Source organism: Ornithorhynchus anatinus, chromosome 10 (genome assembly GCF_004115215.2).
Source record: "Ornithorhynchus anatinus isolate Pmale09 chromosome 10, mOrnAna1.pri.v4, whole genome shotgun sequence".
Classification (NCBI taxonomy): Eukaryota; Metazoa; Chordata; class Mammalia; order Monotremata; family Ornithorhynchidae; genus Ornithorhynchus; species Ornithorhynchus anatinus.
This window is the reverse complement of record NC_041737.1, coordinates 49,921,882-49,944,533: the sequence shown is the minus strand read 5'-3', so window position 1 is coordinate 49,944,533 and position 22,652 is coordinate 49,921,882. Positions and strand designations below refer to the sequence as shown.

The following is a 22,652-nucleotide window of genomic DNA, read 5'->3' as shown; positions in this document are numbered from 1 at the left end:
AGGTGACTAACCCCAGGTCTCCCAGCAAGAAGGTGCAGGTCTAGGAATGGAATTCACGCTCCCGACTCCCATTCCAGGGAGTTTTTCACCAGCTGGCGTGACCTACTTCGGTATCCTTCCACTCTGAACCCCAAAAAATGGCTGAATCGCCCTAGAACGACCTTGCAAATAAGTAGAGAGAGAATTTACCAGCCCATTCGGTATATTTAACGGTGTACCTTCACCCGGAACCACAGCCTCTACTCTCCAGTATTTTAAAAATAACTGTGTACTTTAAATGCCCCTGGAACCAGTTGCTGTCTTTGGATTTTTTACCAAGTGAAGATTGGCGAAAACGTAACTCGGAACTCCCCCGCACTGCGTTTACCCCCACCTGTGCCATCATAATACATTTTCAGGAAATTCCCCCGGATCACAAACAAGTTTTTCGATCATAATCCATTCACCTCTACAGGCTGGGTCAGGATTTAAAATGGCCAGGATACAGCCAGTCTACATTGGCACCATGTGACAGGCAGTTTCTGCTGGAGCCCTCAGGGTTGGTTTAAATAAATTTGTCTTGCCTGGCAAGAACTCATTAGGAAACACGATAGGAATTTTTATGGCGCAGGGCACTGTTTTCCTCGTTATGTAGAATGAACAGATTCTACATCCTCTTCGTCTGAGATGTAATTTGCTCGAGACAATGACCCGTCTGGCTGTTGCCTGAGAAATTCAGAACTTTCCCACCCTGTCCTGTAGACTTTAAGTGCGCTGTGGACGGGGAACTTATCTAACAACTCTGTTATATTGTGCTTTCCCATGTGCTTAGTAAAGTGCTCTGCACACGGTGAGCGCTCAATCGAAAGCAGCGTGGCTCAACGGAAAGAGCCTGGGCTTGGGAGTCAGAGGTCATGGGTTTGAATCCTGGCTCCGCCACTTGTCAGCTATGTGACGGTGGGCAAGTCGCTTAACTTCTCTGTGCCTCAGTTACCTCATCTGTAAAATGGGGATTAAGACCTTGAGCCTCACGGGAGACAACCTGCTTACCCTGTATCTACCCCAGCACTTAGAACAGTGCTCTGCACATAGTAAGCGCTTAACAAATACCATCGTCATTATTATTATTAGTACCACTGACGACGCTGCTCCATGACGTATTGGTCCTGATTTCTTCCACCCAGAGAGGTCAGGCTAGGAGGCAGAAAGGAGTTTGATTTTTCACAGGTTAATGCTCAGTTCCGAAAATCCCAGAGACAAGCTGCTACCGAATGGGATCGGCGAACGGGGAGAGAAAACCCACCGGTCAGGAGAGGCACCGTTAACAAAATAAAAAGCATAAAAAATGCCCAGAACGGGGCCGAACAGTGGGAGGGAGAGGGAGCCAAGCAAGCCAAAGAAAGAGGAAAGGAAACGGGGAGCCATGGAGGCCTACGGAAGTCTGGAGACAGGGAGGCACAAGAAAGAAGCATAACATAAACAGAGAAATTGGAAAAAGAGAGCGTCGGAGAAACATAAGATGGAAGAGACTAAATGAGAACCAGAACCACAACAGAGATTAAAATACATTTTATTTTATTTGGCATTAATAAATGTATGAGTCTGTAACTGTGGTTAAAATCTATTTCATACCATGCGCACAATGCCCATTTCATGCCATGCAACAGTCCTGGCATGTGTATATTTTTCTCTCGTTCCTAAACCTTAACATCCTGAAACTAATTCTCATTTCACCTTTTCTGGGTCAAAGTGGAACACAGTTCATTTTTCTTATCCCATTCTCGAAGACTCCCATCCATGAGGAGGAACATTCTCCTCCACCGTACCGGTGTCTCGATCGTTGACAGGCTCTCGGGAGAACGGTCTGGCCGCGCCTCCTCCTCGGTCAGAAAACAGCCGTCGTTCCGCCGTGCCCTCGGAAAGGGGACGTGACCTACCCCTTCCTGATGTCCTGGAGAGAGGCCTCAGTTGGAGAAAGAGGGCTAGAAAAGAGTGGAAAAGTATTACTGCCCTTCGACCTCGGGAAAGTAGTAATAATAATAGTAATGTTGGTATTTGTTAAGCGCTTACTATGTGCAGAGCACCGTTCTAAGCGCTGGGGTAGACACAGGGGAATCAGGTTGTCCCACGTGGGGCTCACAGTCTTAATCCCCATTTTACAGATGAGGTGACTGAGGCACAGAGAAGTTAAGTGACTTGCCCACGGTCACACAGCCAACAAGTGGCCGAGCCGGGATTCGAACCCATGACCTACGACTCCAAAGCCCGTGCTCTTTCCACTGAGCCACGCTGCTTCTCGTGAACTGCACTGCACAGTAGTTTTGTTTTTTTACGGACTTTGTTTAGGTGCCAGGCACTCTACTAAGTCCTGGGGTAGATACAGAGGAAGCTGTCAATCAATAAGTGGCATTTCTTGAGCGCGTACTATGAGCAGAGCACTGTACCGATCAGGTTGGGAACGTTTCATGCCCCCCGGGGGGGGGGCTCACAATCTTAATCCCCATTTTATAGAAGAGGTAACTGAAGCCCAGAGAGGTGAAGTGATTTGGGCAAGGTTACCCAGCAGACAAGTGGCAGAGCCGGGATTAGAACCCAGGTCCTTCTGACTCCCAGGCCCGTGTTGTATTCACTAGGCCATGCTGCTGCTTCTTACTCACCTGCATGGGTAACTTGTATCGCTGCGTGGCTTTGAGTGGGCTTTGGAGTCAGAGGTCATGGGTTCAAATGCCGGCTCGGCCACTCGTCAGCCGTGCGACTTTGGGCAACTCACTTCACTTCTCGGTGCCTGTTACCTCATCTGCAAAATGGGGATGAAGACGGTGAGCCCCACGTGGGGCAACCTGAGCCCCCTGTGTCTACCCCAGGGCTTAGACCAGTGCTCGGCACATAGTAAGCGCTTAACAAATACCAACATTATCATTATCTACCCCGGTACTTAGTACAGTGCATGACAGGCAGTAAATACTTAATAAGTGCCAAGATAACAATCGGCAAAACAGCAAAAATACACTCATATGCTTTTAAAGCGAAACACGTGCCGGGATGGTTGGTGTGGGCAGTTTTATACCCAGAGAAGAGGGGAAAGAGAGGAGAACGAAGGGGAACGGGAGGAGGCTTCACGGATAAGGTGCGTTTTTAGTTCACGTAGAACCGTCCGCCATATTAGCTGACGACACCGCTGATGGTGAAAGCCGCCTCTGAGCGAGTGTCCGGTCGAAAAGGCCACTGTGGGACCTGCAGTCCTGCAGCCACAAAAACGTCATCCCTTTTTGGTTGGCCTCACTTGTTTGCGGTGCCCGGCACTGTTTTCTCTTTCGCCTTCCGGTCTCCTTCCTTCCGCAGCTTCTCCTTGGAGAGCCGCTCCCTCCTTGGTGGCCGTGCCCCGAGCGGCTCTTCCTCAGCAACTGACTAGCCGTTTTCAGCTAGGAGGCAGCATCGTCTGAGCCTTTGTATTTAATAGAGCTTTGAGAGAGGGAGAGGGATGTGGTCTGGCAAAGCAAAGGTGGAGTGCTCCTAGTCGGGAGGAAATGATGCGAACGCGTGTTGGAGCGGGTAGAAAGCGGCGAGGAAGCTGGCCTCGGCCACACAGAGATTCAGCGTAATCTGAGGTGACACGGAGGAAAGGGAAGCCACGGAAGCGGGGGGACGCGAGGGGGAACAAAGCTGCGTAAAGGGGCCGCTTCGGCACGTCCAGTCTCCACGGCCACCCTCGACGAAGCGGCGAGGACCCTGAAAGCCATTCTGCGATCTGTCTGAATCCATCTGCGGGGCCGTCCCGTCAGCCTGTCGGAGCTTTTCTCGGCCGAACCGTTTCCCTCGGCCCTTGCCCGTTTTCCACAGCCCCTGTTGACGTTGGCGGCGGGTGCGACACGCCTGAAATAACAGAGTACAGTAGGGTACAGACGACCGGTGAATTTGCCTGGCCGGGCTGGGACAGATTTCCCGTTCTCTGGAGCAGAGTGATTCAACCCCCGGAACTGGGCCCCGGCCTGGAGACCGGTTTCCCGAGGTCACAGACTTCTCTAAGGTGGCCCCTCCCCTGAAATGGGCACAACCTCTCTCCCTGTGTTGCAGAAGGGAAGGGAAGGGGCTAGTCCATCTTGAGAAGCAGCGTGGCTCAGTGGAAAGAGCACGGGCTTTGGAGTCAGGGCTCATGAGTTCGAATCCCAGCTCTGCCACTTGTCGGCTGTGTGACTGTGGGCGAGTCACTTAACTTCTCTGGGCCTCGGTTCCCTCAGCTGTAAAATGGGGACCAAGACTGTGAGCCTCATGTGGGACAACCTGATTACCTTGTATCTCCCCCAGCGCTTAGAACAGTGCTCTGCACATAGTAAGCGTTAACAAATACCAACGTTATCATTATTATCTTGAGAAAGGGGGGGAATTCTGTCAGAAGGCGACCTTCCCCCGCTCGCTTGCCCACTCCTATGTCTCTCTAAGGGCACTTAACTTCTCTGTGCCTCAGTTACCTCATCTGTAAAATGGGGATTAACTGTGCGCCTCAGGTGGGACAACCTGATTACCCTGTACCTACCCCAGCGCTTAGAACAGTGCTCTGCACATAGTAAGCGCTTAACCGATCCCAACATTATTATTATTATTATGGGACCTCCAGCCCTGTATTTATTCTGGGGCTGAAACTAAGTGATCTCTTCCACATTCTTACTCTGACAGCGCTGAGGAGAGTGTTTGTGTGAGCTCTAGGTAGGAGTTAAGGGTGGGAGACTCTGGGAGCAGAACTAAATCTCCTCTTTTCTTCTGGAGCTTGGAAGTTTGGGGGGTGGGGGGGGCGGGTTTGGTATTTGTTAAGCACTTCCTATGTGCCGGGTTCTGTACTAAGTTGGGGAAGATACAAGCTAATCAGGTTGGATAGAGTCCCTGTCCCACGAGGGACTCACAGTCTCAATCCCCATTATACAGATGAGGTAACTGAGGCACAGAGAAGTTGCACGGCTTGCCCCAAGGTCACAGAGCAAACGGTTGGCGGAGGTGGGATCGGAACGGAGGTCTTTCCGACTCCCCATCCACTAGGCCAACACTGCGACACTGGGAAGCGGCGTGGCTCAGTGGAAAGAGCACGGGCTTTGGAGTCAGAGGTCATGAGTTCGAATCCCGCCTCTGCCACTCGTCAGCTGGGTGACCGTGGGCGAGTCACTCAACTTCTCTGTGCCTCAGTTTCCTCATCTGTAAAATGGGGATGAAGACTGTGAGCCCCACGTGGGACAACCTGATTGCCCTGTGTCTACCCCAGCGCTCAGAACAGTGCTCTGCACATAGTAAGCGCTTAACAAATACCAACTGCTCCGAAAAGTCTCACCCAACCCCGACCCCACCAGAGCCGGGCATCCTCACAACCCCCGCCTAGATTGTAAGGTCTTTCAGGTCAGGGATTGGGTTTCCTTTCTCTGCGGAACTCTTACCGAGTGCTTAGTACAGTTCCCTGCACAGGGTAAACCCTCCATAAATACCACTGATCGTTCGATTGATTGTACCGCCCCAGTTTTAGGTCACGGAGTAGCTCAGGTTACTTCCAGGTAATAATAATGATTATAAATCGTAGGATAAATACCCTCATAAATACCCTGATCATTAATTATCATCTTAGAGAGAAGCAGCGTGGTTTAGGGGAAAGAGCACGGGCTCGGGAGTCAGGGGTCGTGGGTTCTAATCCCGGCTCCGCCTCTTGTCGGCTGTGGGACCTTGGGCGAGTCGCTTAACTTCTCCGTGCCTCATTCGTTCATTCAGTAGCGTTTATTGAGAGCTCACTATGTGCAGAGCACTGTACTAAGCGCTTGGAACGGACAAATCGGTAACAGGTAGAGACAGTCCCTGCCCTTTGCCGGGCTCACGGTCTAATCGGGGGAGACGGAGGGACGAGAACGATAGCAATAAATAGAATCGAGGGGATGAACATCTCATTAAAACAATAGCAAATACATAGAATCAAGGCAAATAAATAGAATCAAGACCTCATGGGGATGAAGATTGTGAGCCCCACGTGGGACAACCCGATCTGGGCTCGACTCTTTTTCTTAACTCGATGTCTTGGCAGCTTGTTTCTGAACAAGACACACACCAAAAAGGAAGAAACCCAGGACATCTTTTATCAGTTTATCAGTGTCTGATATCAATATGTCATCAAGATCCAGACCGTGCAAAGGGCCACAAAGGGAGGCATTGTTCCGCTTAGACTGGCTCGGTAGATTCCATCTTCGGCTTATGGACGACTCTCATCTGTGACGCTTGCCTACTGGCGGAGAAAGGGCAAGATGGCCAAGAATGTGGGACTAGAATGCGGTCGCCGCACTGGCATTTAAGTTATGCGCGTCGCCCATCCCCAATGGACCGTCTGGCGAAGAGACGGGATGGATGACAATGACGGATTTTTAATAGAATGGCGCACGTGAGTCGACTGTGGCATTTAAATCGTGTCGGATCGTCAGGTTTCAAACCCTTTCCTGCAGGCAGGAGGGAGGGAATCCTTGCCCCCCCCCCCCCCCCGAATAGGGTGGGTGTAGGGGATGATAATTACCTTACATGGAGCAATTTGAAGAAAGATGGAGGACGGAGGATAAAGGAAATGATCGCAAGGTACACCCAGGACCGAACTGAAGCCATTTAATATGGCCACCAGTCAACGCTGGGCAGCAGAAAACAATAACGGACAATCTATCTTCTGATTGATTTTCTATCTGCAATAGTTCTCCTGCTCACGTACGGGAATGGCAGTGTCATTCTCAAATACGAAATAATGAGAGACCCACTCACACCTACACGGTATCCAGGGTAAAACCGATTCTCGGAATGACCCATCATCTGAAGTAAAATTAGCCTGGCTGGTCCCAAAAGCGGATGTGCTTCTAGTCAAGAGGGCCAGACAATCGCATCTGGGGAGGTGAACATCTGAACCAGCTTTGGTCCCACTAGCTCCATTTTGGAATAGATGGAATCTGGAAATTTTTGCAACTAGGTTCGTCTCGGGCCGACTCGAGATGGATCTCAAGAATGAACGGCGCAGGATTCCTCAGATAACTTATCTCTGGCAATCTGAATGAAGTAATGTGACCACAACTGGAGCGGGGAAAAGAAATATTCCAAGGATTCCCTGGAGAAGAACCTCAAGATGCCGAGGCTGGGAAGCAAGAGCCACAGTAAGAATAGGCCCGTCCTCCCCCTGCCCTCTCCCCACTGATGAGGAACGGACTTGGATTCCGCAGCAGATTTCCCGGCCCCATTCCAATCCCTGGATAGTGTAATCAGGGACGCTTCATTCAGTTGTATTTATTGGGTGCGGAACACTGTACCGAGCGCTTGGAATGCAGCGATAAAGAGAGACAATCCCCGCCCGCGGCGGGTTCACGGTCTAGAGCGGGTGTCCTGTCTGCTGTGTGACCTTGGTTAAATCTCTTGACTTCTCTGTGCCACAGTTTCCTCATCTGTAAAATGGGGATTCGGACTGTGAGCCCTATGTGGGACGTGGATCGTGTTCCACCTGATTAGCTTTTATCTATCCCAGTGATTACTACGGTGCCTGGCGCATAGTAAGCGCTTAAAGAAATACCATAAAAAACCCAATAATAGCCTCATTAAGATAGACTGGAGCCGAAAATCAGCAGAAGCGTCATTGCAAGGCACTGGCAGTGAAGCGAGATTGTTTCCAGCGGCGCGAAACTTCTACCTCTGGACAGATTAAATGTAGTCATAGAAGGCGAATTTCTAAAGCACCCGCATTTTGCAAAGCACCATACTGAACAGTGGAAAGAAAAAGACACAGGTTAGAATTAAACACGATCCCCGGCCCGCAAAGGGCTGCCGATTAGAGAAGCAGCCATGGCCTAGTGGAAAGAACCCGGACCTGGGAGTCGGAGGATCTGGGTTCTAATCCCAACTCTGCCAATTGCTTGCTGGGTGACCTTGGGCCAGTCACTTAACTTCCCCTTACCTCGGTTCTCCCTCCTACTTAGACCGTAAGCCCCATGAAGGACAGGGACTCTGGCCAACCTAATTCACTTGTATCTACCCCGGTGGTTAGAACAGTGTTCGACACATACTGAGCACATTACGAATACCATAAAAAATTTTTAAAAATCTAAAAATAAGGATGGGGAGGGTTGGCGAGGGAGACAGAAGGGAAGAAACCCAATCCCAGCAATTGCGTGATGGGATCTCGGCCTCCGAAAGACAACAGTAAACCACAGGAGAGACCAGAGAAGGTCACGCACGGCAGTGTCAAGCGAAGGCCCTTACATTTTTTTACCATTTAAGTACATTCTTCGACCAGGAGCACCTGATGAGGAGTTTTTGAACCGTTCGTCTCCAGCTCCCCGAGCAGGCCCCTGGGCCACCGCACATGCCGTTCTCCAAACACGGAACGCCCAACTCTTTGCCAAACTGGGTCCTTTCTCCCCTCTCCTCCTCTACTCAGAAGCCTATCCAGATTAACCCCTCCTCACCTGAGCCGCTGCACTCTCACTCTCCCCCTCAGCGCCCGTCCGCTCTTGGTTCTCATTTTCCTAATGGTCGGATACCTTCTCGATGTCCATAGGCGTTCAGGGATCGGTTTAGTTCCATACCTCTCTTTCGACCGTGAGCTTTTAGAGGGCAGCGGATGCACGGTGTTCTTTTTCCGTAACTTCCCACGGGTCTTGGTCAGAGCTCTGCGTAGTGGGGTTGTGTCTGATGGGGCTAGTTAGCATTTTCCGGGAGGGAAATCTCCCGGTGGGAAATTCCTCGTGTTCCCTGCATCTGACCGTAGACGGGACCAACGCAGCACATCCGGGGGGAGACTTGGTAGACAGGGGTGACGATCCTAAAGCCACAGGCGGCTAATCCCCTCCTACTGCCCGACCCTCCCGAGAGCATCTGCCGCGGAGAGCCAAAGAATGGCCGCTGGAGCTCTAGCATCACTGGCGAAGGTATCTGACCAAAGAACCGCCTCAGGACATTCCACAACCTCAGTGGTCCCAGCGGGAATCCCAAGACATCCGGACCAAGGACCCGACGGAGGGACTGCGCGGCCTAACGGAAAGAGCACGGGCCCGCGAGTCACAGAACGTGGGTTCTAATTCCGGCTCTGCCACGTATCTGCTGTGTGACCTTGGGAAAATCACTTAACTTCTCTGTGCCTCTGTTACCTCATCTATAAAACAGGGATTAAGACTGAGCTGTATATGGGGCAGGGATTGTGTCCAACGTGATTACTTTGTATCTACCCCAGTGCTCAGAATAGTGTTTGGAACATAGCAAGTGCTTAATAAATACCACAGTCTATTATTATTCGAGTGATCTGCACATTCTCCCACATTCTCTCGCGCCCCTGCTAAATCACTCTCCAGATGGGGTATAAAGCACTATTAGCAAATAGGTGGACGGGGTTCGAAAGGTTATGAAGAGTCTGCCTGACTACTTGTTTCGTTCTGTTGTCTGTCTCCCCCTTTTAGACTGTGAGCCCGCTGTTGGGCAGGGATCGTCTCTATCTGTTGCCGAATCGTACGTTCCAAGCGCTCAGTGCAGTGCTCTGCACACGGTAAGCGCTCAATAAATAGGATTGAATGAATGAATGAAAGTGCACATCAAGTTTCTTCCCCAAGAAGGATCTGATTAGGGCCCCGATTCAACGCAGTTTAGTACCTATGCTACGGTCGAGGGCCACGATTCACTAGATGGTAAACTCCTTGAAGGCCAGGATCACGTCTGCCAATTCTGTCGTACTCTCCCGAGTCCTTGACACAATGTTCTGCCCACAGTAAAGTGCTCAGTAAATACTACTGATCAACTTGGGAGATCTCTTGGTAGCCACTTTTTTGGGTTTTTTTAATGGTATCTGTTAAGCACTTTCAACGTGCCAGACACTGTACCAGGCACGGGGATAGATACGAGATATTCAGGTTAGACCCAGTCCATGTCCCACATGGAGCTCGCAGTCTTATTCCCCATCGTACAGAGAAATCGAGTGACTTGCTCAAGATCACATAGCTGACCAGAGGAGGAGCCAGGATTAGAACCCGTGCTCTATCCACTTTGATCATTGTGGGTTTCCCACTGGGCCCATTGACCTCGCAGAATGCCTTACGGTGGTTCTTTGGTCAGATACCTTCACCGACGTATTGGTGAACGCCAGCGGGCATTCCCCTATTTGCGGGATTCGGCTAGGATCCAGGATTCCCGATTCCCAGAGCCGTTCTCCTTCCACCGACCGACTACCACCAGGACAAGAAAGAAGTGGGCAATTTTCCCAAGCCTCTCGTCGAGCCAAACCTGAAAGCGGCCACCCTAGCATCCACATTCTCCGTCGGTCAACAGGAGCTGAAAACCAGAGAGAACAATGAATGATGAAAATAATGACATATAAATACTATAAAATAAGAACTGCATTGTACTATAATACTATATGCTATTAAATGATAGTGGCATTGGTTAAGTGCTTATTACGTGCCAAGCACTATCCAAAGCACTGGGGTAGATTCAAGATACGGGCCAAGCAAGATACAGGTCTCTTCCCCGACAGTCACCCTCCGGGCAAGAACTAGGATTCCTCATCCTTGTAGTCTCCCTCCTCCAGAGCAGGAAAAAATGCCCCACGGAAGCAGAAATGACACAGTGAAAGAGACTCCAGTAACACACTTCTGTTCTTCTACCTCCTTATTTCTTCCCCTTTCTCTCCCACCCCTCTAGTCTCTTCATGTGAAGGACTTAAAACGAAAATAGGCTTCCATGGGAAAATATATCAAAATGATTGCTTCATCCCCCCCCCCCAAAAAAGTCCCTGAGAGCTATTGAGTTAAACCCCCGGACCGTTCCCGACTCCTTCAGCCCAATCAAACTTGGAAACTCCGAGCATAAATTCCCAAGGAAGCAAAGGTCAAAGATTTTTTTGAGAATTTTCCCCAGCCCTTGGCTCCGGCCAACAGTTCAGAGGAACCAGGCCCGACAGAAGAGAAGCAGGCCCTCCCGGACGTGGAGGATGGGCTTCGGGGCCGGAAAATGATTTTTGGAACTGCAGAGACGCGCCATCTGCGAGATGTATGAGAAAACCCGGGCCGGGGTCGGTCCGCGAGCATCTTCAGAACCGCTGCTGCCACCAAAGCCCGTCGGATAAGCCAAGTTCAAAATAGAACCCCGACGCAGGGGCGGGAATTCCCTCAGCGTCCCTTCCCAGTTGGAGTGCAATTCTCCGTGTGAAAATTCCAGGATCTCCAATGCGTCTCCGCCTCGACGATGCCGTGGGAAGGTTTGATCATAGGAACGGTCCTGCAGATCTGGCATTGGCGGAGTCACCGACTTGGTTTTTTTGCTCCCTAAGCATTAAACCGGCTTTACTTCTGCTGCACTTTCCCTAGCGCTCTAGTATCGTACCTTGCCCCCGTGGACGTTCAATAAATACAATCACCACTCCTTCTACTCTGTGAGAAGCTAAGGGCAGGGCCGGAAATCATTTACGTTCCGCGATCCCCAGCTGTTAAAATGATTTGCCCAGAACGGCATTCTTTCACGCCCCCGTTCCCTTCCTATCCCCACGATAAGGAGACTGCGGTTTAGGAATACGGTCTGCACGTCCCTCCCAGACAGAAGCCCGCTGCCCGATTGCTCAGTCTGCTCCCTGACTACAGAGATTACCTGTGGGGAATTCTGAAGATGGGGAGATTTAACCGAAAGCATTATCAGTTATTTGAATTATCCAAACACGAAAGACACATCTGAGCAACTCGGGCTGTTGCTTCGCAGCTTGCAGGTCGAGGTCGGCTTGGCTTTACCACTTCAGCTGGGTTCCCGTTACAGATCCCAAATGAGGACTCGGCGGCGTTGCGCGGTCGCGGCCACCCGGCCTGGAATCGACGAAGCCGCGGATCTCGGCCGCGGGGAGGCCGAGCGGGCGCCGGGCGTTCCTTTCTTGAGCAGTCGAGGCCCCGGTCACCGCGGGCTGCTCAGGTGGCGTGGGTATCGAATCATCCGCGGGGCTGAAGAGGAGGAAGTGGTCACGGTCGGCCATCTTCCCCAGCAGCAGACCTCCCTCGATCTTTCCCAAACTCTTGACGCGGCCCAGGCAACTGGAAGCTTGTCTTTCCCCGTCAGGCCTGTTCACCCATCCCTTTTCTTCTCCCAACTATCCAACCCTTCCAACTAGGTGCCAAGCACTGTTCTAAGCGCTGGGGTAGATTCAAGGCCATCAGGGGGTCCCACGTGGGGCTCGCGGTCTTCATCCCCATTTGACAGATGAGGTCACTGAGGCACAGAGAAATTAAGCGACTTGCCCAAAGTCACACAGCTGACAAGTGGCGGATCAGGGTTATAAACCAACCACGCCATTCCTCGCCACGCTTTCTTCCCGCTCTTGGACAGGTCAGCTGCGGGAAAACGGGGCAGGGGAGGGGAGAGAGGTTTGTGCCAGGATCTGCCTTTTTTTTTTAAATGGCATTTAAGCACTTACTATGTGCCAGGCACTGTACTAAGCGCAGAAATAGATACGAGCTAATCAGGTTGGACACAGTCCCTGTCATTCATTCATTCAATCGTATTTATTGAGCACTTCCTGTGTGCAGAGCACTGTATTAACCGCTTGAGTACTGTACTAAGCGCTGTCCCACACGGGGCTCACGGTCTCAATTCCCACTGAGGTAACCGAGGCCCAGTGAAGTGACTTGCCCAAGGTCAGACAGACGACAAGTGGGGGAGGCGGGATTGGAACCCGTGACCTTCTGACTTCCAGGCCCGTGCTCTATCCGCTTGGCCATTCAGTTCATTTTGCTGAACCAGGTCCCGTTGTCCAGAGAAGAGGAGAAAGGAAAATGCATCGAGGAGGAAAGAGGAGGGACGTCAGCGGTCAGACCCTGGCCCAGCTCCACGGTCTGAGCAAAAATTCAGCGGGTAGAATTTAGAGGGTTCATTCACTCAGTCGTATTTATTGAGCGCTTAATGTGTGCAGAGCACTGCACTAAACACTTGGGAGAGCATATCACAACCGAGACGCGTTCCCTGCCCGCAAGAGGCTTACAGCCCAGAGGCTCCGGTTCTGTCATTTAGTGTGGCTTGGGAGTCGGAGGTCGTGGGTTCTAATCCCGACTCCGCCGCTTGTCAGCTGGGTGACCTCGGGCTAGTCACTTAACTTCTCTGTGCCTCAGTTACCCCATCTGTAAAATGGGGATGAAGACTGTGAGCGCCACGTGGGACAACCTGATGAGCTTAGATCCACCCCAACATTTAGAACAGTGCTTGGCACATAGTAAGCGCTAAACAAATACAACATCATTATTATTATTACTCTAACAAAGGGCATATTTTGGAATCTGGCACAAAGTTCAGCCCCAGGAAAAGAATGCTGCCAATCTGCAGAATTTCTTATAGGGCACCGAATCGGGTGAACCCCAGCCTGGGGCAGAAGGGAGGTGCAGACATACTCTTGGACTGCTGCCCAAATTGGGTGAAAAATTTGGCAATCCACGAGGATTTGCCTTCTGGAACCAGTTCAATCAACCGATTTTAAAAGTGCCCATGATAATTCATCTAAGCTTTAGCCTCCTGTGAAGAAATTCAAGTAGGATCCTCTTAAGCACTAATGCACCTGAAAAAGCCACTTAGAAAATGAAGGAATCCATCTGCTGGAGCAATAACCGTAACCGGTGGGATAAGGTGCAGAGGATTTTCAGAATAGAAATTTCAGTAGAACTCAACTTTCAGAAGAAATGAGAGTTTAGCCTTGGGTCACTAAAGCATGAATACGCGGGTTAAAGAAAAAATCACTCCTCACCCTAGGAAAGTGCTGGTATTTTCATGCGAAGAATGGGTTTGTGTTGTAAGGTTTCGTGGTTGGAGATCAACTGAGGGTTGTGATCTGTTAACGGGAGGAAGGGGAAACAGACAGACCCAAGGCCACGTGGAGCGTGAGGGAGGAAGTAGGACGGTCCACTTCCTTTCCAACGGGGAGAAATCTGGACCATCTCAGGGACTTGGGAGTGGAATCTCTCCGCCTCAATTAAGGAGGAATCTTAAACCGATTCTTTCAATGCACGGAGCAGGTGAGAGAAGCAAGGAAACATTCCCTTGTTAGTGTTGGAGGGAGGAGATGGAATGTATTGTCTTGTACCTGGAGCTTTGGAGAAGTAACGTGGCCTGGTTGAAGGAGCGCAGACCTGGGAGTCAGAGGACCTGGATTCTATGCCACTTTTCTGCCGGTGACCTTGGGCAAATCACATAACTTCTCTGTGCTTCAGATACCTTATCTACAAGATGAGAATTCAATAGCTATTCTTCCTCCTATTTAGACTGGTGAGTACTATGAGGGGGCTGGTTATCTTGTCTCTATCCCAGAACGTAGTACGCGTTTAACAAAAATGAAGGTTATTACTATTATTTAAATTAGTAGATTGAGTACAGTGGAACTCATAGATCAAAGATTTGGGGACAGATAAGTATAAACTGCTCCCCGGAAAACACTAAAAATCAATAATATGCCACGCTAAGGAAGCCGACAGATGTTTTGATTGATCAATTAATTTTTATTTTGACCATTTATTGTGTCCAGAGCACTGTACTAAGCAGTCGGGAGAGTACATGATTAAAAATCACTACGAAATCTGAAGATCTCGACCCCCACAGAGCGTGTTTCATCTGATCAGCTACGGAGGGTGGTTAATGTTACTGTTTATTGTTGTATTGTTCTTTCCCAAGCATTGAGTACAGTGCTCGGCACCCAGTGAGCACTCAATAAATACAGCTGAATGAATAAACCTCCGCCTCTCCCTGTAAGAGGTGAGCAGATCGAAAGCCACTTTCACTGCTTTAATCTGGATCACTTCACCTCGACCTATTATTTCTAAATGGAGAAATAAAGATGTTACCCCTTTAAATGCAGTGCCTTCTTTTTCCATAAAAAGGGTCCTGAAAATGGTGATTTCTAGGTCTGAGATAGGGTAAAAGACCGGTAGGAATCGTGATAATCGTAGTATTTGTTAAGCGCTTACTCTGCCAAGCCCTGGGTTGAGTGTTTCAGTAGAAACAAGACAATCAGATTGGATAAGGTGCCTTTGTCACGTTAAGTAAGTAGAAATAGTGGTATTTATTGAGCCTCCGCCGAGTGCTGAGGAAAATACAAGTGCTGCGTTGGCGGTGGATTTGAAGGAGGCATTTTTGGTTGCCTAATGAAGTTGTTAGGCATCCTACCAATTTTACCAAACCTGAGGTAAATGGGTTAACTACAGTCCAATACGGCACCACTTCCCCAATCCCCCAATCGTCTGGTGACCTAGTGTCCACCCCAAAGTCCCCTCCCCGGCCCAAGTTGTCATATGACACGATAATAATTATGATGGCAGTTGTTGGGCACTTACTCTGTGCCAGGCACTGTACTAAGCGTTGGAAATTAAATTACAGATCAGCAACCCATAATATAGGATTGAGCTCTTGCAGGGGAGAGTAATATTTACGCTATTCGTTAAGCACTTATTTTGTGCCAAGCACTATTCTAAGAGCTGGGGTAGACACAAAGTCCCTGTAGCACGTGGGGCTCACAGTCTCAATCCCCATTTTACAGACGAGGTAACTGAGGCCCAGAGAAGTTAAGTGACGAGCCCAAAGTCACACAGCAGACAAGTGTTGGGGTCGGGATTAGAACCGACGGCCTTCTGACTTCCAGGCCCACGCTCTATCCTCCAGACCGTGCGGCTCCATCTCGGAAGTTCAGATGGACAGTTTCTGAATAGAGGCGAAACGGGCTCTGATTAAAAGTCTTTAATAATAATGTTGGTATTTGTTAAGCGCTTACTATGTGCAGAGCACTGTTCTAAGCGCTGGGGTAGACACAGGGGAATCAGGTTGTCCCACGTGGGGCTCACAGTCAATCCCCATTTTACAGACGAGGGAACTGAGGCCCCGAGAAGTTAAGTGACTTGCCCACAGTCACACAGCTGACAAGTGGCAGAGCGGGGATTCGAACCCATGACCTCTGACTCCAAAGCCCGTGCTCTTTCCACTGAGCCACGCTGCTTCATGTCTCCCTGCAGCCCAAAGTCATACTCTATTTATGTATACCTGGCCTAGTCTTCCTGTTCATGCTTTTTTTGAAAAAACAAAACAGTATTTGTTAAGCACTTGCCACGTTTCAAACACCATTCCAAGCACTGGGATGGGTACAGGTTAATTAGGTCAGACGCAGTCCCCGTCCCGCATGGATCTCCATCTAAGTGGGAGGGAGAACAGGTATTCAATCCCCGTTTTACAATCGAGGAAACTGAGGCAGAGAGAAGTTAAATGACTTGCCCGAGGTCACACAAGCAGTTGGCAGATCCGGGATTAGAACCCAGGTCCTCTGTCTTCCGCGCGATGCCGCTTCTCAATCCAGCGACTTGGTTCTTAATTAAAGCCAACTTTAAGCAGTTGGTTCTGCAAACTAAAGCCTGGGATCTAAAATGGATTGGAGTTGAATGGTGGCAAATGAATTTCTCTCTGAAGCAGAACATGATTTATTCTCGAGTAAACTAAATTTAACACTCTTACTCCTCCTACTGTTCTTTTGAACCCCAAGCGTTCAATATTCTGCTGGCAGGAAGAGAATGCTCAACTGTCCAAAAACACATTTTTTAGCCAGTCTGATGTGAGCGAATTGGTTTGCTTTCTCTGCGATTCTGAGCATAAACTATTTTTTACAAAAATGGAGGTCTGGTCTGGGAAACTCCCCAGCTGAAGCCTTCTTAAAATTACTATTGCTACTACTAATTTCATTATCACTGTTAATAATGCTTAATAATAATAGCAATGCTTCGTGGCTCAGTGGAAAGAGCACAGGCTTGGGAGTCAGAGGTCATGGGTTCTAATCCTGACTCCACCGCTTGTCAGCTGGGTGATTTGGAGCAAGCCTGTGCCTCAGTTCCCTCATGTGTAAAATGGGGATTAAGACTGTGAGCCCCACGTGGGACAACCTGATCGCCTTGTATCCCCCCCGCCCCCCAGCGCTTAGAACATAGTAACTGCTTAACAAATACCATCATTATTATTATTATTATTAAGCATTTACCACGTGTCAACCTACCTACTAAATGCTGGGGTAGCTACCTCCTCTGCCCTACACAGGGCAAACACTCTAAGGGGGAGAGAACAAGTATTTAATTCTCATTCTTCGGGTTCAGAAATTGAGGCACAGAGAAGTCAAGTGACCTGTCCAAAATCACACAGCTGGCAAGTATTTGGGTGGGGATTAGAATGCGGCTCTTTTAACTTCCAGTCCTGGGCTCTTTACACTAAGCCATAAAACGTATCCCACCACCCTATCAGCCCACCTGGTACTGAGCCTAGGGATTCCATGTCAGGCTCCCTCCGCAGTGTTTAAACACATTCGCGCCGTGACCGCCTCGGCCTTCAAACAAGGCATGAATAAATATCGAGCCCAAGACCAGGTAGCCTTCACAAACCGTCTTTGCAGTTTGTGGACCAGCAAGAGATAAAATTCAACCCTAAATAATAATGTTGGTATTTGTTAAGCGCTATGTGCAGAGCACTGTTCTAAACGCTGGGGTAGATACAGGGTCATCGGGTCGTCCCACGTGAGGCTCGCGGTTAAACCCCATTTTACAGACGAGGTAACTGAGGCACCCAGAAGTGACTTGCCCACAGTCACACAGCTGACAAGTGGCAGAGCCGGGATTCGAACCCATGACCTCTGACTCCCAAGCCCGGGCTCTTTCCACTGAGCCACGCTGCTTCTCTACGTTACATGCACTGGCGAACATCGGTGATTCACCCATACTGGACTTTCTTATTGCAGCTGGATTAGGGGGAGTGTCTTGCTAGAAAGAATGAAGCGGGTCCCTTTTCACTGAGGCCGGCTGGGTGAGCTCAGAACAGCGCATAGAGCAGCGCTTGGCACACAGTAAGCGCTTAAATAACGTTACTCTTATTAACCCACGAGATTGTGACCCCCAACCCCCGGAGTGAAACATCCGGTCATCCCAACCGAGCAAAGCGAGCCCTGCTGCACCTCGACCTGGGCCCATAATCTTCATTTTGGGGTGGTGCTTGGCCGAGGTCAGCCCGCTTAACTGGTAAAATCAGCGGTCTGTACAGCTGGGTTGCCCGCTGTCTTTCAGAACGGGACGGGGAAAGCCGTAGCCCGTTTCTTCCTGGAAAAACATTTGTGAAAGGACAGTATTTCGACACACCGATAGGTGTGCTTTTTCACCGTCCGGGGCAGTTCTCTTGACGGTAACTAGTCAGCAGTGACCGGTCGGCCATGAATGACTCTGCTTTTGGCCTAAATATGGAGATATTTCTAGGCAAATACTGACCTCCAGTGTCTATCTTTGGAGACTGAGTCCCTCGCAACTGGGGTGGAGTTGGCTGCACGGTTGGGACAACTCACTGACAGGGCGTGGGGCCGGTGAAATTTATTAATATTATTATATTAGTCTGAGATTTCTACCTTGTCACGTCCCCTCCCGGGTCCTCGACCGATCCCCGACTCACCGGCTCTCTACAGTTCGATGGGTGACCACGGATGTTTCTTTTTCGGAGCAAATGCCTGATTTACAGCTGCTGTTCTTGGATGGTTATTGCCGTCAGAGATCCCCAGCCTCTATCCTTTGTAGTAATAAGAGGGATGATACTTCCCCTAGATTAAAGAACAAACAAATCCCTTGCTCCATTAAACTGGGTGGTACACTTTGTCCCAAGTGTGCTTCAACAGGATTAAGATAATAATCTTTACCTCAGAATTGTTTGGCCAAACAAGGGGCCAGCACAAACCACCCTGCGATAATCTGACTCTGACAGTTGCATTTAATTCCTTTCTTCGCCTCTCTCCTCAGCTGGAAGAGCAGTTCAGTTATTAGATCGCAGGGATTTTGTCTACTTCATTCGTTCAGTGGTATTTATTGAGCGCTTTCGGTGGGTGGAGCACTGTACCGAGCGCTTGGAAAGTACAATTCGGCAGCAGATGGAGACTACCTCTGCCCAACAACGGGCTTACAGTCTAGAAGCCTCTACTGAACTCTTTCAGGCACTTAGTACAGAGCTCTGCACACAGTAGTAAGTGCCCAATAAATGCCATTGACTGATTGACTAGACCCAAGGGAGAATGTACATTTTAGTCGCCCCAACGCTTTTCCCCCCTTTCCCTCTGCTCCTCCCCCTCTCCCTTCCCATCCCCTCAGCGCCGTACTCTTCCGCTCAACTGTATATATTTTCATTACCCTATTTATTTTGTTAATGAGATGTACATCGCCCCGATTCTATTTATTTGCTATTGTCTTAATGAGTCGTTCATCCCCTCGATTCTATTTATCGCTATTCTTCTCGTCTGTCCGTCTCCCCCGATTAGACCGTGAGCCCGTCAAAGGGCAGGGACTGTCTCTGTTACCGATTTGTACATTCCAAGCGCTTAGTACAGTGCTCTGCACATAGTAAGCGCTCAATAAATACTATTGAATGAATGAATGAATCTGATTCTACAGTACGTAAAAGAGAAATTCCTTTCACAGTTGTTCTTCGTCAGCTGGAATTTCCTAGATACATCTTCCTTTCCTGAAGAAGTTGGGGTCAGGGTTTATCACTGTCAAGTTTATGGAGTCCACTTTCTGGAAGGGAGTACCTGCTCCCACAGAGGAATAACCAAGTTGGCTATTTCTCCAAAGAGGAATCATTACCTGAAAGAACACGGCAGGAGGATCTGGAGGTAGAAAAATGTGGGGGGAAAAACCTTGCTACTACGGCAATCCCTTTCAGACAGTTGGCTTTCACATAAAATAGACCCGCACAGAGTGGGAAAAGCTGGGAAAGGGGTAAAAGCAACATGACCTACTGGAAAGAGCTCAGACCTGGAAATCAGAGGACTTGGGACTAATCCTGGCTCTGCCAAGCGCTTGCTCTGTGACCTCTGGCAAGTTGCTTAACTTCTCTGTGCCTCAATTTCCTCAAATGTAAAACGGGGATTAAATTCCCGTTCTCCCTCCTACTTAGACTGTGAGCCCAACCTGGGACAGGGACAGGCTCCATGTGTCCGACTTTATTAACTTGTATCTACTCCAGTGCTTAGAACAGTGCTCTGCACACAGTAAGTGCTCAATATAGACAATTGAATGAAATATAATAATAATAAATAGTACTAATGATACATTTCCGTCTTTAAACGATCATACAATGCAGACTCCACGAGACCGGGAAGTGGTGTTTAGGTTAAACCAGTCAAGCCTACAGACCACGGTGATGGAACACCTCCAGGAGTGGCCAGAGAATTCCCTCCCTCCCCGAAGGGAAGAACAAGTAGAAAACGGTTTAACCTCAATCCTCCTTGCTGTAATTCTAAGCGTGAGGATGAACGGAAAAGGTTGGGAGACAATCCTTATGAGGAAAGGCTACGGCTTCCACTTCGAGACACATAAATGGCTCCATCTGACTGGGGGGCAAGTCCTGGACTCTCGCTTTTCCCGTCGGCCGTCGGACCGAGCGCTCTAGAGAGGGAGTGGAGGCATACAGTCCCTCCCACCCGCTTCTTCGCTCTCCGGGTCTGCTCGCTGTCTGTGGCCTGGTCTTCTTCCTCAGCCACACTCCTCAACTCAAACCACCACCCTGTTCGATCCATCGATGGGGTTTATTGAGTGCTCACTCTGTGCAGAGCACTGGACTGAGCGCTTGGGAGAGTACGAGAGTTGGTCGAAGACGCGATCCCTGCCCTCAGGGCGCTTACAAGTCTAGCGGAGGAGCCTGCCGGCCTCACCCCCCGGTCCTCAGTGCATTTCACCGGTCTGTGATGGCAACATTCTAATTATTTTACAACAATCGGGGAAAATGGAGCAATAGTCACTGTCTTAGTTGAGGACCAGTTCTTCCTCAACATCATCATCATCATCAGTTCATACTTGAACTTCTCAGATCAGCTTATCCGTGAAATAGGAGACCAGACGCTTAACTGTTGCCCCTCCGTTTGCCAGTCTGGGAAATGGGAAGAGTATAGCAAATACGCCGGCTAACCGGCACTACTCTCGAGTCAGATGCCATCCGTGGATTACCCAAGCTGGATTGGGAAAGGCAGATGTGTTTGAACAAGGACACAATGCTAGGCTAACTAAATAAATAGAAGGCCCACTCCCATCCCCACACCACCAAATTACCAAAAGAATGAGGTCACAAACCTGCTGAGATGGAGCTCACCTCCCGGGTGGCAGATGAGATCGTGCCCTTGGATTAGCGATGCTTGATCCGGCGCTTTCAAATCCCTTTAGATTTCCCGTCGTAGCAGGATGCTTGGGTTCCCATTAAGGAGACTTAGTTGGACACAAAAGATCGCGGAAACACTTGAAACCCAAACGTTTCAAAGTCATAGATCACGTGGCTTTATTGGAGGTTTACACAGATTGTAAAATTTTGTCATTTTGCTCAAGGACCACTGATATTTTTAATGGCCTAAGGTACTGAACCTATTCACTAAGAGCACTCACTTCCCCAAGAACCCAGCAGATGTAGCCATGAGCTTTTGGAAGTCACTAGGGAAGAGGCTGAAAGTACGTCACTTGGAAATGGATCGCCCTACTTATGATCCAGGAACCAATCTAATTCGTACAGATGGCATTCGATAGGTGGTTGAGTCGGGAATTAGCAGAAACGGATTCACGGTAGAACGCACTTAAAATCCCTTCGGTCACTGCACGCTTTATCTGGTTTTGAAATCCAGGCCACACCGGGCTTCGCTTGCTGCGCACAACTATATTCATCATTTGGCTTTCTCGGTCTGGGTATAATTCGCCACCAAAAGCCAATCTTCGTTCTTACTGAAAATTATCAAAGTCATAGAGAAAAAACGCAGCCCACTCCTCTTAGGAAAGGCTATATGGGGTAAGCCGGTTACGGGCAGGGAATGTCTGCTAATTCTGTTGTTCTCTCCCAAGCGCTTAGTAGACTGCTCTGCACATAGTAAGCGCTCAATGAATACGATTGATTCATTCATTCCTTTGAAAGAGGCATGTTTTCATATTAAAAGCAACTTCATACTCTGCACCCATGGCAAAGTCTGTGGCTGGAAAGATGGGGAGGGGGCTGGGGATGGACAGGATGGGGTTGAAAGTAATGGCAAAGGGGGCCCAAGGGGGAATTAGACCCAGACCCTGTCCCTCGAGGGGCTCACAATAAGGCAGTTCCATCATCCTCTTAATATCTTCTTCAAGTGGGGAGAAAGTAATTTTTCTTCTCTCTCTAATCCCCCCAGAGAATTCTGTCAAGAGGGGAAGAGACTTTTTTTTTAATGGTATGCTATGGTACGCTTATTATGTGTCAAGTCATGTTCTAAGCGCCAGGGTAGATAGAAGTGAATCAGGTCGGCCACGGTCCCTGTCCCACGTGAGGCTCATGGACTAAGTCGGAGGGAGAATGGGTATCGAATCCTCATTGAGGAAACTGAGGCACGAAGGTAAGGGAAGAGCCAGGATTAGCAGACTCCCAGACCTGTGCTCTTTCCATTAGGACACGCTGCTTCCCGAGGTCTATTTATATTTCCCTCGTGCTCTAATTGGATGGCAGAGTTTAACACCTCATAGACCTGTGAGCTGTTCACCTGGCTGCATCTCAGTGTGGGCAGAGAATATATCCCTTATATTGCTACACTGTACTCTCCCAAGCGCTTAGTAGAGTGCTCTGCACTGAATAAGCACTCAATAAATATGACTGACTTACTACAGAAGTCACTCTGCTGGGAAGCG

General features: G+C 49.4%; 2 long non-coding RNA genes across 2 annotated transcripts; both read right to left on the bottom strand.

Moving 5' to 3' along the window:
• Positions 1 to 1,532: 1,532 nt before the first annotated feature.
• On the bottom strand, positions 1,533 to 2,748 carry LOC114814789. Its single transcript, XR_003762589.1, has 2 exons — positions 2,637 to 2,748; positions 1,533 to 1,961 (listed from the first exon to the last, which is right to left on the bottom strand). It is a non-coding gene; the product is annotated as an uncharacterized LOC114814789 (long non-coding RNA).
• A 163-nt stretch (positions 2,749 to 2,911) lies between these two features.
• LOC114814788 lies at positions 2,912 to 22,209 on the bottom strand. The gene is made up of 5 exons (XR_003762588.2): positions 21,093 to 22,209; positions 18,430 to 18,574; positions 11,596 to 11,936; positions 10,073 to 10,284; positions 2,912 to 3,852 (listed from the first exon to the last, which is right to left on the bottom strand). It is a non-coding gene; the product is annotated as an uncharacterized LOC114814788 (long non-coding RNA).
• Between the last annotated feature and the right edge of the window lie 443 nt (positions 22,210 to 22,652).